Source organism: Antechinus flavipes, chromosome 2, assembly GCF_016432865.1.
Source record: "Antechinus flavipes isolate AdamAnt ecotype Samford, QLD, Australia chromosome 2, AdamAnt_v2, whole genome shotgun sequence".
NCBI classification, from domain to species: Eukaryota; Metazoa; Chordata; class Mammalia; order Dasyuromorphia; family Dasyuridae; genus Antechinus; species Antechinus flavipes.
Genome location: NC_067399.1, coordinates 115,578,854 through 115,595,873, shown reverse-complemented (window position 1 = coordinate 115,595,873; position 17,020 = coordinate 115,578,854).

Here is a 17,020-nt window from a genome sequence, read left to right as displayed (position 1 = left end):
TTTTCTTCTAAAGGGTCTCTTCAATCTTTGTGGGTTGAAGGCAGTGGGTGGAGAAAAAACTCCAACAATCCTCCTTGGGCTTTGTCAGTTACAACAAAAAAGCGATTGCTTGGGCATGCTGTGTTTAACTATTAGATCTGGTATTTTCTTTCCGCTTTTTTCCTGCTTCAGTAGGGACAACTTCAGTCCTAAGATGCTCCTGGGTCCCATTTCTTAGTTGCAGATAGTGAGTCGGTTGTTTAGTCCAGTGACTTTAACACAATACTTATTCATAAATGATAATTTTAGCATAATAGGACATAGCTTTAAAAAATGAATGTATGAGAAAACCCACCCACATATGTATGACACACTCTAACATGCTTCTCATCTCCCCACTCTGGGTGGACATGCTCTTAGTCACAGGAGAGCATCTGAGCCCATCTTGTACAGTTTCCTTCCCTGATTTCTGCATCTCTAGAAATTTTATCAAACAGTCACTGAGTCAGAATAAGTGGGTTTAGCAATTAACATCTGTGTGGAGGCTGCCTTCAAAAGCATTTGGAGGATTTGACAGTAAATATTCCTGTACTGCAAATCAAATACCCATTGTAACAGCTTGAATGTGGTATTTATGAAGACAAACTTATGCCGAAATCTTACTGGATAACTGTTTTCTATCTCAGCAAGGAATATAATGGATCCTTCTTCCCTTGTGGTAAAGCCTGAGTTAATTCATAGTAGGATTGTCTCTGTGGTACAATGAATAGTAACACAACATCAAAGAAAACATTATTCCATTTCTGGGTAAATAGATTTCCACCAAGAACATAACTGGGCCAAGGAATACCACTAGACACATTGGATCCAACAAACTCCCATATATTAAAATCAAACACTGTGAGTCAGGCTGACCCAGAGCACACAGTTTCCAGTCAAGACACTCCTTCAGCTTTCTCCTCACCCACTGCTTTGGGACATTCCAGCAAACTGAGCAACAGTGAGTGACCTCCCTCCAGCTGGGCTGAAGAAAGAAATCTGATGTAGTACTCTGTCCTGGCACAAAATGGGATGAAAACCTTCCTCTGGAGACTGCAATAGACTTGCCTCAGATCAGCAACCCCATATCACTACTGAACAGATGACAATTTTCCCTTGGCAAATAAATATACTTCTCTATACTAGAGTTCTTAACCTGGAGTTCATGAACTCGTTTTTTTTTCTCTTTTTTTTCACAATGGTATTTTATTTTTCTAACTACCTGTAAAGATAGTTTCCACATTGATTTTTATAAGATTTTGAATTCCAAATTTTTTTTCTTTCCCTCCCTTCCCTCTCCCCCAATACAGCAAGCAATTTGACATAGGTTGTTGTTTTTGTTTGTTTTTAGTGTTTATAACTTTATTTCAATAAAATTGGTTTCCTCCATAATTTCTTGAATTCTATTTTATTCATTTAAGAACTTGATGCTGAGGGGCAAGTAAGTGGTGCAGTGGAGACAGCACCAGCCCTGAAGTCAGGAGAACCTGAGTTCAAATCTGATCTCAGACACTTAACACTTCCTAGCTGTGCAACCTGGGCAAATCATTTCACCCCAATTGCCTCAGAAAAAAAAAAAACTAACCAAGAACTTAATGCTGAAAATGGGGTCCACAGACTTCCACAAACTACTGAAGGCATTCATAATACAAAAAAAAAAGGTAAAAAATCCTTAAACTATTGGTTTTCTCATTCAAATCTATGAGTCTATGCTTTAGGGTGAGGAGATGGTAGAAAAGGGGTGAGGAAAGGGAGTTTGCTTTTTTTTAAATGCTGTGATTGATTTGCTCATTGAATTGGTTAGTGTTATGCAAGTGTGAGATTCATTACTTTAGCCATCCTAGCACAGGCATGTTAATTTTGCTACACTCTTGTACCACAGAACCCTGGCCCTAGCCAGCAGTCTCACAAGTATCCATTGGAGGGCACAAGGATAGAACAGGATAAGTGGATCTGCACAAGCTATTAGAAATCCAACAGAGCACCCTGAGGAAGGGTCTGTAGCCTCACCCTTCACATAGGGTAATACTTCACAGCAAGCAAATATTCTCTGGACAGGATGTGAGAGGTCCCTGACAGAAAAGGAAACCAGTTCACAGTCAGCATCAAACAGCATCCAGGATACTTCATAAAGCTTGTTATCAAAAGACTTCATACAGCTTTGTGAATGAAATCCCTTCATTTTGTAACCTGAAGGCTAAGAGGGTAGATGGCAGGAACTTCATCTTTTTAACTTTACTTCCACTACCACTCCCTCATTCCCCAAAAGTACCTACAATGCCTAAAAATCCACAAGAATTAAAGTGGAATTGCACAAATGACAATTAATCTACTTCAATACACACAGACACACACACACACACATACACACACACACACATATATACACACACCATGTATACACATATATACCTCTTTAACATAAGTCTTTGATAATTCTCGTGTTGGGCAGCTAAATAGTGCAGTAGATAGAACATGGTTTGGAGTCAGGAAGATCTGAGTTCAAATATAGCCTCAGTACACCTATTAGCTTGGTTACCCTGGACAAGTCACCTAACCCAGTTTCCTCATCTGTCAAATGAGCCAGAAAAGGAAATGGCAAGCAACTCCAATGTCTTTACCAAGAAAATCCCTAAACAATATCATAAAAAGTCAGATAACACTGTAACACCTGGACAATAATAATAACAAAATTCCTCTTGAAATTAAGTTCCTCTGGAAGCAGTTACACTTAAGTTGTTGCTTTCAGTTATATTATCAGGCTAGAGCAATGAGCCTGGAGTCAGGGAAACCTGAATTAAAATCTGGCCTCACATGCTTTCTAGCTATGTGATGATGATGATGATGATTATCATCATCATCATCATCATCATCATCATCATCATCATCTAGATGGCAAAGTATATAGACCATTAAGCTCCAAAGTTTGAAAAACCTGAATTCAAACTCAGTCTCAACACTTAACCATGACACCATAGGCAAGTCTATTTTTCTGTGCCTCAATTTAACCATCTACAAAATGAAGATAATAAATAGGTCTTACACTATGGTTGTTGTAAGGACAAGTTCAGATAACATTTGGAAAGAGTTTTGCAAACTTAAAGCATTGTAGAAATATTGTTTATTGGCTATAATTAAACTTTAATGTAATTGGAAAGTTCGAATAACAACTTTTAATTAGGGGAGAAGGACTGGGAAATGGGGAGAGGGAGCATAAAAACATTGAGTTTGGGAAGAAGAAATTTGATGAGAGGGACTGGTAGGTAGGTACCTCAGCAACCAACTTGATTTTTTTTTCACAATTTTTGCCAAAGTAATAGTGACTGTGGCTCACTTATGTTGTACCTCTCTCTGCATCCCTACTGCTCCTGAAATCTCAAGTGAGAATAATTGAGAGACATAAGTCCATTCTACTTTAACCAAGCATGATCAGCCAAGCAACTATAGACATGGAGGTGTTCAACATATATTAGATCACTTGCTGTCTAGGGGAAGGGGAAGGGGAAAGGGAAAGAAAAAATTAGAACACAAGATTTTGTAAAGGTGAATGTTGAAAATTATTCATGTATATTTCTTAAAAATAAAAAGCTTTAATTTAAAACAAAACAAAACAAACAAACAACAACAACAACAACAAAAAAAAAAAAAAACCATAGGCATGAGCAGTGTATTTCACTGGGCTATGCACCCAGGGAATGTTACTTTTTAAGAAGAATATAGTAATTACCCCCTCATAAAGCATATTATTTGTATTCATCAAACAAGCTAAAGATATGGAAATGTAATGAAACATGAATTTTCATTAATAACTAAACTTTACAATTTGGAACTATGTTCAAAAAGTTATCAAACTGTGCATACCCTTTGATCCAGCAGTGTTTCTACTGGGCTTATACCCCAAAGAGATACTAAAGAAGGGAAAGGGACCTGTATGTGCCAAAATGTTTGTGGCAGCCCTGTTTGTAGTGGCTAGAAGATGGAATGGATGCCCATCAATTGGAGAATGGTTGAGTAAATTGTGGTATATGAACATTATGGAATATTATTGTTCTGTAAGGAATGACCAGCAGGATGAATACAGAGAGGACTGGCGAGACTTACATGAACTGATGCTAAGTGAAAGGAGCAGAACCAGGAGATCATTATATACCTCAACAACGATACTGTTTGAGGATGTATTCTGATGGAAGTGGATCTCTTTGATAAAGAGAGCTAATTCAGTTTCAATTGATCAAAGATGGACAGAAGCAGCTACATCCAAAGAAAGAACACTGGGAGATGAATATAAACTGCTTTCATTTTTGTTTTTCTTCCCGGATTATTTATACCTTCTGAATTCAATTCTCCCTGTGCAACAAGAGAACTGTTCAGTTCTGCACATGTATATTGTATCCAGGATATACTGTAACCTATTCAACATGTAAAGGATTGCTTGCTATCTGGGGGGGGGGGTGTGGAAGGAGGGAGGGGAAAAATCAGAACAGAAGTGAATGCAAGGGATAATGTTGTAAAAAAATTACCCTGGCATGAGTTCTATCAATAAAAAGTTATTAAAAAAAAAACTAAACTTTACTTAAAAATATATACTTTAGAGCTAGATATTAGAATGTGCTTAGGCACACCCAGCCTGCTCTATATGCATGCCTGTGCAAGCAATATATGTTTTGCTAAAGTAAAAAAACTGACTATAATCCAAAACTGTATGTTGAGAGAGTTATCAGAAAAGTTGGTTACTCCTTGTTTACTAAGTAGGATTGACTTTTCCCTTCCTGTTTGGAGAGGAAAGCAAATAAATACATTCCTTTGAGACTGTCTACTCTTTCAGGATTTGTATCAGGGCCAAAGATAGAAAGCATTCAAACTAAAAGGAAAAAAATCTTCATCTCATGATGTATTTTCATTTATGTGATTTTCATTTTATGTGATTCATACATGTGATTTTCATTTATATAAATTAAATAAAATTTGAAATCAAGTATAATATGGGTATAGAATTTTGCTCACTTATGATCAAATAAATCTAAAAGTTTAATGTTGATATTTCAAAAATTCTTAGTTATAGAATTATTTCAATTAAATAATAATTTATTAAGCACTTACCCCTACATAATCAAAAAAGGTATTTATCAAATAATTACTGTGCCAGGTATTGAGCTTTGCACAATACAAATATAAGCCAAAAAAAAAAAATCCTGTCCTCCCCCAACTCCCAGAAGCTTACATTTTAATGGGAAAGATAACATATAAAGGTGAAGAGAGAGGTACAATTTTAGCATCAAGGCTCAGAAATGTCAGGGAAATGATGAGGAGACCTGGTATCAGGCAAAAATTCACCTATCAAAGCCCAGAATTCAAATTCCAGGGGGAAAGGTTGAGGAGGATGAACAGATATCAAGTAGAATGATTTGGAAATAGGCAGGAATACTGGTGTGAGATCTATAACTGATTATGTGACCTTGGACACATCACTTTTACTTCTCTTGTCCTCAGTTCCTCATCTGTAAAATGAGAAGTTTAGACTCAATGACTTCTAATCTCTTTTCTGGCTTTAATTCTATGAGTCTATGGACCAGACCAAGGTCCTAAAGATACAACAGAAACAAAATAATACCTGGCTTGAGGGGCTGTGAAGAATAAATTCAGTTTCTAGGATCACATATACTCACTATAATTGACTTTTTTTGACCAATGTCATTTGATAACATCCATCACTTAAATATTAAAAATAATTAGAACTATCCAGCTAAACATAAATTATAGGTAAAGTACAAAAGTTGCTGATAAGTTAACCTTATCTTATAAAGGAGAATAAACATTTGTACAGAGCCTACTACATGCTAGACAATGTACTAAGAGCTTTACAAATATCATAGCTAATATTAGTGAATATTGGATGCTTAGGCAGTATAGTGTCCCTTAAGTCAGAAATTCTTATGCCTGATCCACTATAAACCTGTGTATGTCTTTTGATCCATCAATACTATTTCTAAATACCAAAAATAGTCAAAAGTTCTGGTTTCAAATCCCTGACACTACCTATGTAACTTTGGACAAGTAATTGAACCTGGACCTCGATTCTGTCAGCTGTAAGATGAGAAGACTTGACTTAATCTCCTCTTGAGGCCCCTTATGGTTCTAATCTATGATCCTATGACTACAGTGATGAAAGGGAAAAGAAGAGCAGGAAGGAAGAGTAAAACCTTCTCAGCAGGACTTCTCAACACCCCCAACACACAGTCATTTCCTGTGATTTAATGTCCTATAGAGTGGTAAGCTTCTTTGAAATGGAGATGAAATTTAGGATTTGTCATCCTTTTTCAAGGCCTAGCCCTGCATTTTGCAGTAATAGACTCTCAATAAATGTTGAGTTGGATCCATTTAATATTGAATGTAACTTTGTCTTTCTTTGTGGGGATTAAGGGAGAAAGAATGGAGGACATAGGAGTGTCCTAATAAGGAACTTTTTTTTTTAACTCCTCTGTTTCTCCATTATTAATACCATGAAAAAACCTGGAGAATATTTAAAAGGAATAATCTAGGATGCTTCATGTACTTGTACTGAACCCTGGAAGAAGAAAAACCCTAATCAGAAGAAAAAGATTATAGCAGAAGAAAGAATAGCATACAAGTCAAGGAATCCCAAGCATCCTTGGAGGGATAAAAAAGAGGCTGGGGAGATGTTCCTGCAGAGCCCACGAGAAATTAGTAACATCTCTGAGCATAAAAGCTCAGTGACCACTACCTCTGATGCCCTGGAAGCTCAGTCCCATTCCCAAGTTTCCATCACCCTTAATCTTCATTGTTCCCCCTTCTCCAGCCCCTGATCTTCAAAACCCTCTGCCTCAAGCCAGCAGGGCCTCCTTCCTGCCTGTCACTGCTTATTGAAGCAGGAAGGAGAAGAAAGGGAGCAGGGAACTATCCTTATACCCCTGGGAATGGGAAGGGAGAAACTTAGAAGGACTATTGATATCTCAAGTTGTAACTGAACACATTCTCTTTTAGAAACATTGTTATGTATGTTAGTTGGGGCCTATAGAGTGTTAGCAGCACTTTTAAACAGTTACCATGGGCTACTGCCCATATCAGCAAATAACTGGAACATGTTTGTTAAAAGTCACATCTGAGGATGTAGCAAATGTTTCAATCTGGAGTCTAAAGCAAAACATGAATGAATGAAGAATACATGAATCAGCACACTTAAAGACACATTTTCCTTTCCTTGATCTTGTTACAAAATAACTCCTTTATATCTTCCCCATTACAAACATTAAGCAAGAATAAATCAGTAGTCAATTTAAAGAAATGAGGATTTTTCAAGTTTAATGCTCTTCTGCTTTATTAGATTTTCTTTCAACATTTATTAAGTGCCTACTGGGTGCAAAGCACTCTGCTAGGCATTAGTGAAACAAAGACCTGAGTATTAAATGTTTGGGGGGGAGGGGGAAGGAAGGAGAATGTTAGGGCAAAGTTGGTTATTTTTTACTAGAATACTCCTTCCTCATCTTTACTTCCTGGCTTCTCTTTCTTCAACTCTCAGCCAAAGTCTCCTCTTCTACAATAAGCCTTTCTCCATTCTCCTTAATCTTAGTACCTACACTCTGAGATTACTCCCAATATATATAAGTATATATATCTTCTTAGTATGCAGTTGATTTCATGTTATCTCCTCCATTAAACTGTGTGCTCCTTGACAGGAGTGTTTTTTGTCTTTCTTTATACACCCATATGTAATACATGTGTGGTATATGCTAGGTATTTCATAAATGTCTGCTGATGAACTAACTGGACCTGTGTTATAGGAAAATCCCAGTGAAGACACTTCCTCTTCCATTTGAGATTGGACCCTTCTCATTTTAGAAAGTTGCTTCAAGTGATGAGAGATGAAATAAGACACCCCAGGGAACACAAACAGTCTGGATTTGAATCTAGATTTTCCCTGGCTCCAAGATGTGCCCTCTTATCTGCTCTACTTCACAGCTTCACTGTTAATATTTACAAGTTAACATGTTTTTTTCTCATCATCATCTCATAAGGGAAGTAAATAAATTTCAAAATTTTTAGAACAATTTTTTATTATTTTTCATTACCATATATACCAGCAGACATATTTTAGAACAAAGACATAAATAGTTAAAATGGCACTCTCTTTCAGCTTTATTGTGGGTTAAAGAGGCTTCTTGTGTTGAACTGGCAACCTAACCACCACATATATTGTTTCTGAGGGGAAAGTATTCTGAGTTCTGAACAATATACTTTTGGGACAAAGCCAATTTGTGAGCAATTGAAGTCTACTCCAGAATACCACATTTCTTTGGGTTTTGTTAAGTTGTTCAGTCATTTTCAGTCATGCCCAACTCTTCATAACCCCATTTGGGTTTTCTTGGCAAAAATAGTGGAGTGGTTTGCCATTTAGTTCTCTAGCTCACTTTGCAGATGAGGAAACTGAGGCAAAGAGGGTTATGTGACTTGCCCAGAGTCACACAGCTAGAGGGTGCTGAAGCTGAATTTGAACTCAGGAAATGAATATTTCTAACTCGAAGTCTGGTACTCTATCCATTGTACCATATAATTTACTTCTTTGGGTAGAGATAGAGTAAGTATCATGGGTTCAAAGTGTGGATTGCTATGCATAGCTACTATGCACTATATGTGCATGTATTTATATGTATAATAGCTATTTTCTCTTTCTTACATAAATAAGCACATAGCAAAATCTTATTAAACTTAATTTTTTAAAAACTAGCTATGTAACAATTCAATATCTTAAACAATTATCTTTCTTATTCCTCTATATGTTGAAACATTTGTATGTATTATTTACTATTAAGATCACAATAGAGATTTTTAAAATAAAATAGTGAACAAAATATGTTTTATGAACTTAGAGTAACTCAAAATAAGTGGTAGGGACAATGGATAGTATGAAATTCCAAAGGAAAAGATAACCACTGAGTTCTAGGATAATGAAGAAAGACTTTCCTTACAAAGATAAAGAAATTATTGAATCCTTGAACATCTGTCCCCAGATGAGAGACAGATCTTGAGTAAAGTAAAAATCAAAGACACTGTGGTGGGTATCTGAGACTTGAGCCATCAAAATCCCCTGTGGAGTCCTATGACCTCAAACCTTTTCTCTAAGGCTTTTCTCTTCCAGTATTGTCCTCTCTCTTAATCCATGACCTCATTCTCACTCATTTCCTTTTTGAATTGATATAAATGTGGTAATGCCATGAATAACATGAGAAGTAAATGTGCTACCACAATTCAGGTTGTAAGGAGTTATATGTTAGTATAACTACAATGGATTTAGACCTGGTCCTCAGTCTTGAGAGTTCAGCATCTCAGTTTTATTAGTTTTCCAAAAGAAATCAGTCCCTGAAGAACTGATTCACATTTAACCAAGTTGACAGAGCAAAAGAATGATTTATAAATCGAAAGTCAATTTATTCAATTACAGCAAGAAATATAACTGCCAGACACACTAGATATTCAAGTTGTCCCATCAGCACATTCTCTTGCCAATAGTGACACCTACTTAGGAAAATGAATTCAAATCAGGTTGCTTGGTTAATAAGGAGGCACAACTAAGGGAGTTGACTATGTTTCCTAAGCAATCGTTTTCATCTAGTTATAACAGCTAGTCTGCTGACTCAGCCTTCTCCACTGGATAAATATATCTGCAAAGTAGACTGGAACCCTCAGGTTGACCAATCAAAGGACTATCTCCTTTCTTCATTCTTGGAGACACATTGACCACTTCTTAATCTCTTTTTTTTAGTTATCATGAAAAATATACCCTCCCCCCATATATTTGTATTTGTCGTTAATAATATCACCATTTCTAATTTCAATAGCCTTTATGATCATGTCACAATTTCCAAGATTATAAATTACTTTCCATTGAATTTTAGATTGGCTGCTTCCAGGCCACAGAGGAGGAAGTTTAATTTCATCAACTATTTCCAAATAATACTGTAGGAAGATTCCCTATAAACAGCTCATCCCATCAATAGTGTGTGGATTCCTAGTCAGAAAATCTGTCAGAAAAAAACAGTTTTTTGGAGCTAGTTGTTCTGTCTTCTTCCTGACTCTTTAGCTTTAGTAATATTTTTATTTGGTTTTTTTAATATTCTAAACTTAAACACCCAAACATGAGTGTTTCCATACATACAGCACAAGGATTTTATTTTTTCAGAGACCATTAACCTCCATTTCATATATATTATTTTACTTGATTTCTTTAACCCCACACATTGCTTTCAAAATTGTCCTGCTTATTTATATTTCTTTCTGTTCTTTCCGTTTACATTTTAAAATGTTCCAATGCACTTCATTTCTCTTCTCTTTTTCTTCTTCTTTCTCTCTCCCCTCTCTTTTTCTCCCCTCTCTCCCTTTCTCCTCTCTCTCTATCTCTCCCCCTATTTCTCCTTCTCTCCCTGTCCTTTTCCCTCTTTTTCACTCCCCATCCCTCCCCCTCTCCTTGTTCCTCTCCCTGTTCCTTTCTTCCTCCATCTCCCTCTCTCTGTCTCCCTTTTCCTCTCCCTCCCTCCCTCTCCTTTTTTCCCTCTCCTCTTTGCTTTCCCTCTCCTCTTCCCTCTCCCTCCCCCTTCCCCTTTCCCTTTCCTTCTACCTCTCTCTCTCTCTTTCTCTCTCTCTCTCTCTCTCTCTCTCTCTCTCTCTCTCTCTCTCTCTCTCTTTCTCTCTTTCTCTCTTATTGTCTCAATTCCTACCCCGGGGGAAGCACCTGGGTTTTTTAAGCAGTCAAGCAAAACAAAACCACACAGTAACTTTATATAAAAATGCATGTTTCTTTCTGTACCTTGAGTCCCTCATCTCTGTCAAAAGGTTAGTAATATGCTCTTAGTATACTGTGCCTGTATTAGAATTCTGAAAAGACTTGTTTCTTTTTAGTTGGGATTAGTAGGGAAAGTATATAGTAAGACCTCTTGTCAACCCCAGATTCCTACAAATAGATCTAAAAAAGGCACCAAACCAAATCTTGTTGAGAAAATCCAAGAAAAAGTCATGAATCATTATTCTATCCCAAGTCAACACAGGAATACAGAAAGAGAAACATGAAGGACAATTAGAAAGTGCAACATAGAAGACTCCAGAGAAAAAGAGAAACTGTACATGGAAACAAGAGATCCCAGATAATATTGGGCAGATGATTATCACCAGATGCTGGGTATAGTTATAGATACAAGTGGCAGCTTTGTCATCCACCAAGAATTCTGGGCCACAGATCCAGGGCATTCTAGGAAGGGTATCTAAGCACAATGATAATGTTTCAGGGTGGGAAGCTGTTTAAGACCCTATGAGAAATTCAGAAATCAGCAGCAGCAATGTAACTCAGATTCTAGAAGCAGAGCAGAATCTTCATTTCAGCTTTTAGACTTGTCAGAAGCCTTCAAAGTGTAATCAGGGCAGAAATACCACATCAAAAGGGAAGCTGCAGTCTTGTCCTTCTGAATTAGCAGAGCTTCCCAGCTGACTGATAATGACTGAGTGCAGCATCAGTCTACCATTGTTCAGCTCCAAGTACATCAGGAATTTGCAGAACTCAAATGAGGCAAGAATTAATCAGACTTTTCCCTGTATAAAAAATCTTTGAAATCTCTGTAAGCTTACAAGTCCCCAGTCTGAGCAATGCTTGAGATCTTGGAATAACATAACTCATTATTCCAAGAGAGCAGAATCAGCCTAGATATCTCTTCAGAAGAGCCCAACCCTAAAATTAAGTTTAAGGTCGGAAATAAGCTGGAAGAATGAACAAACAAGAACAAAAATTCAACATAAAAATCTATGATAGTAGCAAGTACACTCAAGACACAAAACCAGAAGACAAGAATGATTCCAAAACATCTATAAGCAAATTCAAAGAGAAAACCATGGCTTGGACACAAGTTCAAGTAGGATTCCCGAAAAAGATAAAGCAAAAGTTTTTATAAAAGAGTTTAAAACATTTTTTTATGAATAGAAGAGTGCTAGAGGGAAAAATTGGAAAAGAGGGCTAAGGAAGAAAGAATCTAAAAGGAAATTAACAGCATGGCACAAGAACTTACAAAACCACACCCAAATAGCAAACTGCCTAAACATTAAATTGGACTAGGTAGAAGCCATTGACTGCATGGGGCAGCAAGAAATCTCAAAACAAAATTAAAAGGCTGAAAAATAAAAGAAAATATAAGACATCTCTTAACAAAGAAAATTGACCTTGAAAATAGATGAGGAAAGGAAAAAATAAGAATTATTAAACTAAAAACAGTTATTATAAAAAAAAAGAATTCTTAAACTACCTGAACACCACAACCAAAAAGAAAAAAGAAAAAAGAAATCTTAAAACAAAATGTTCAAATCTTTTAGAAACACAGGACAAAGTGAAAATAGACAGACTACACCAGTCACACCTAAAAGAAACTAAGTTACATTAAATTAAATTAAATTAAATTAAATTAAAATTCTTAAGAACTTTATAATCAAAATCTAGAAATGAAGCAAAATTTCAGATCAAAGAAAGAAAAAAATACTACAAGCAACCAGAAAGACTCACTGGATCACACATGATTTAGTAGTCATCACTGTAAGAGAACAGCAAACTTGGAATACAATATATCAAAAAGCAAAAGATATAGAGTTACAGACAAGGATAACTTACCCAGTAAAACTGAGCATAAATTTAGAAGGACAAATATCTATTTAAAGAAATAGAAGATTTTCAAAAATTCCAGAATGTTGTTGTTTTTCCTTCATTCTCAAAGAGGACCATGATATCAGGGAGGATAATTCCATGACATGCACATGAAATAGATTTAAGTTAAGACTGTGCAACATAACCTAGTTCACTTTCTCCTCCAAAGCCATTTTAGACCAGTAGCCAAATATAGATCAGTACAACTGGAGATGGCCTGGATGCAGTAGGAGAACTTAGCCTTTTTAATCTAAAATCTTTAACAAGATTCAGTGTGACTAAGACCATGCCCATTCAGTGACTAAGGGTAGGTAAGAATTGAGACAAAGAATAGTCCCTTTCACCTAGTCAGAAAAGAAGATGACAAACTATTTTTTAAGTAAGTTCAAATAAACAATGTAAAAGGATTAAACTAGAATAAATTGCTTAGATTTTAATACAGGGATATGGTATATATGTCTCCTCTGTCCCCTAGCATCATCAGAGCTCATTCAGGAAGGTAATTAGACAAGGCCTGGGAGTGGTTCTGTTATGTTCTGATCTTAAAATAAGAATGAAATGCGAAAGGAAGTGGAATATGCTGGTGATGAGAGGAAGGAAAGGAAGATTAGGGGAAATTATCTCATATAATCATAGTATGCAAATCGAAGTTTCTACAAAGTAGGGAAGGAAGAAACTTGAACCTCTGTCTCATATGAACTATTCTAAGGAAGGAAGAACACATATACAGAGAGAGAGAGAGAGAGAGAGAGAGAGAGAGAGAGAGAGAGAGAGAGACAGAGAGAGAGAGAGAGAGAGAGAGAGAGAGAGAGAGAGAGAGAGAGAGAGAGAGAGAGAGAGAGAGAGAGAGAGAGAGAGAGAGTGTGTCAAAGTCAAGAGTCTGGGACAAAGCTGCTTTTCACAACAGGGAAATAGGAAGGAAAGGGGAGAAGGAAAAAGGAGGAATTAGAAGAAAAGTAGATTAAGAAAAGGATTAGTGCTAAACAAAACAAACCCTAAGATGTGAAAAAATATTTGCACATTTGTACTTTGAATTCTTGCAGTGTTTTAATGTCAGAGTTCTGAATTTTGGCTATGACATTCCTAGGACCTTTCCTTTTGAGTTTCTTTTTTTTAATGATTGGTAGATTCTTTCTTTCTTCATTTTGCCCTTTAAAAGATCTAGGCAGTTTTTATTTATGAAAACTGATTCTTGAAATATGGTGTCTAAGCTATTTTTCTTTTGGCATGGTTTTCAGGGAGTCCTGTCACTCTTAAATTCTCTCTCTTTCATTTGTTTTCCAAGTCAGTTTCTTTTTTATATCAGATATCTTATATTTTCTTCTATTTTTCACTTTTTAAAGTTTTGTTCTAATATTTCTGTTTCATAGAGTTTTACTGATTTCTCTTTGGGTTATTCTGGTTTCTGGAAGTTTATTACTTGAGTAAGGATTACCTCTTTCTCATCTAAACTATTCAAATTTTTTACTCCAGAATTTTCAATCCATTCTTCCATCTCTAATATCATTGAGGCAGTCCTTCTGGAAAATCCTTTTTTTTTTCTTGAATCTCTTTCTCAGTTATTAAGTTTTTATTGTATCCTTCTAAGTGGAATTTTTGGCCATGTCTAAAGCTACAACAAATTTTATAGTGCTCATTGTTTTCTCTGGCTTATTCTTCTCTCCAGTCGTAGTTCCTAAAATGGGGCTTTGTGTCAGGGATGGGTATTGTCCCTGTGATTTCAGATGGTTAGCTCTGGGTTACTTGATTTCTTACAGGAAATTGATTTCCTCCATTCCAACCTGATCTTTGAGATTCATAATACTTGATCCTTCAAAATCCTCTACAGACTTTCAGGAGAGAGACAGAGACCTCAGAGTCTTGGGGTGGGGGGAAATAATCCGAGAGTCCTGATCATTACCACTCCAGTCTAGTGGATCTGAACTGTGGATTTCTGACAACCCTGGGCTTTTCTGAAGGAATTTTCCTCTTTTGTTGCCTCAGGACATAAAGCCTACCAAGCTATGCAAGTTTCAGTCTTTCTCTATCTGCCTATCTGGATGACTTATTATATTATTCTTGGATGGAAGAAATTACTGTAGTAATTCCCTTTCCTGCTGCCTATGGGCTTCTGGATGACTTCTTGTACTATTCTTGGATGAAAGAAATTACTGTATTTTTTCATTAGATTTCTTATTATTATTTAACCTAGAGAAATGTTTAGGGTTTTGCTAGAATAGGTATGGGAGAGCTAAACAGTTCATCTCTCCATAGGGAGAAAGAACAGCCATTTTCTTTCTTCACTGAATAGAAAACAGGAGAAAGCTGGTTTCAGCTGCAGCAGAACAAATACAGATTAGGACTTGGTATAATAGAATGGTTAAACATTGGACAGGATTGTGAACAGGATTGTGAAGTGAGAACTGGAACCTCCTTAACTGGAAAGCTTTTTAAAAATATATACAAGACAAGAAACCCCTATTTTCTAGCATAAAAGGTAAGCATTAAACCACAAAGAGGAAAAAGCATTTAAAAGATTTTTTTTAAGTGTCCTGCTGTCTTCTCAGTAATTACTTGACAGCCTGGCTCTTCCCGTTGGAAGAGCCTCCTTCTGTTGGAAGTGCCTCCTCCCTCATTCACCCTCCCACTACCACATTCCACGTGGCAGCTACAAGGCTGCCCCATAGCAAACGTGCCTCACGGGAAGCACCCACAGCCTTGCCAGCATCCTCAGAGAGTGTGCTCTGAGGGTAATATCATCATGGGGCTGAGCCTACTCCAGGAAACCTTGAGCACTTTGGCAGGAGCTCCTGAGCAATTTGCATGGTGGCCTGACCACATGACAGACAGGCTCAGGCAGAGCCACCCCCTTTTTATTTTTTTATGTCAGTTAATTTCTTTTCTTTACCTGTACAGACTCCAGGAAGGTGATTACCAGTCAGTCCAGAAATCCAAAGAGGCATAAACTGAAAAACATTAAAGCAAATGAGTCACAAGAAATGCTTTGAGCCTTCTGACTTTAAAATCTAGCCTTTGAATAGAGAATCTCACACCTGGATACAGAAGGGGGGCAGAGAAGAGGGAGTTTGTTTTTATATTTTTAAAAAGTAATTCTATCAACAAGGTATGAAAGACTCTTAACATCAAATCTCACTGCAAATTTGGAAAGACTGATAAGGGACAAGATAGAAACAGCAATGTTTGTGATATGGGCATGCAGTAAATCAGCCATATCTTCATGTTATGAAGTAAAGTGTGAGGCATTTGTTTTTTCTTAACGAGTAAGATCTGTTGACCAGAATTACTTGGAAGGGAAATATTCTCATGATTCAGAGATTAAAAACAGTGGATTATAGGATCAAGTAATTTAGATCTGAAAAAGCTCTTAAAGATCATCTACTCTGATCATTTTTCCAGATGAGCAAACTGAGGACCAAGAAGGTAAAGGCCATCTCCCACTCAAGGTGACAGAGATAAAAAGGGGAAGCACTGGAATTGGGAGTCAGCTCCTCCAACGACAAATCCATATTCATTTCCATTTGACTGAATGATGATGAACAACACTCTGAGATTCAAGAAAAAGGGGAAACACTAGTTTCAGATTGCAAAAAATTCAAAGGAAACCACTGAAACTGAATAGAAATAACAATTTGAAACTTTAGTATGATAGGAAAGCAAACCAAAATAAAGACCACAGAATAAAGTTAGTGTCATTAGAAAAACACCCTCTTGAAAGAAGAATATAGTACAAAGAGGGTGAAAATAAGACCACAGAATAAAGTTAGTGTCATTAGAAAAACACCCTCTTGAAAGAAGAATATAGTACAAAGAGGGTGAAAAAAAGACAAGAAAAAACAAAAGGAAGAAATGTCAACTCAAACAGAGTCCAGGGAAACTTTGTTGTTTAACTCTAACAATTCATTTACTGACCACACTAAAACAGTACATTTTTAATAACAAATAAGGTTCCCCAAAACAGCTTAGTGGTGAGAGTATGGCCTAAGAAGACAAGTTGTGTTGTTTTACATCATTCATACCAATGTCTTTCACTATATCACAAAAAAATGTGGCAGCATTTTCCAAGTCTAAAACTGGAGAAATGTAGGATCATAGATCCAGAACTAGAAGCAATTTTAGTTTTTACATGAAAAAAACCTAAAATCTGGCAAGTCTTCTGCCATGTTAGCTAGAAGGGATATGTAAGATCATTTAGTGATTAAACTTTAGTCTAATCCCTCTACTTTACAGATGAGGAAACTGAGTCACAGAGAATTAGCCATGGATATATAAGATATTCAGTGGTACAGCAGGGACTAAGATATGTGTTCCCTG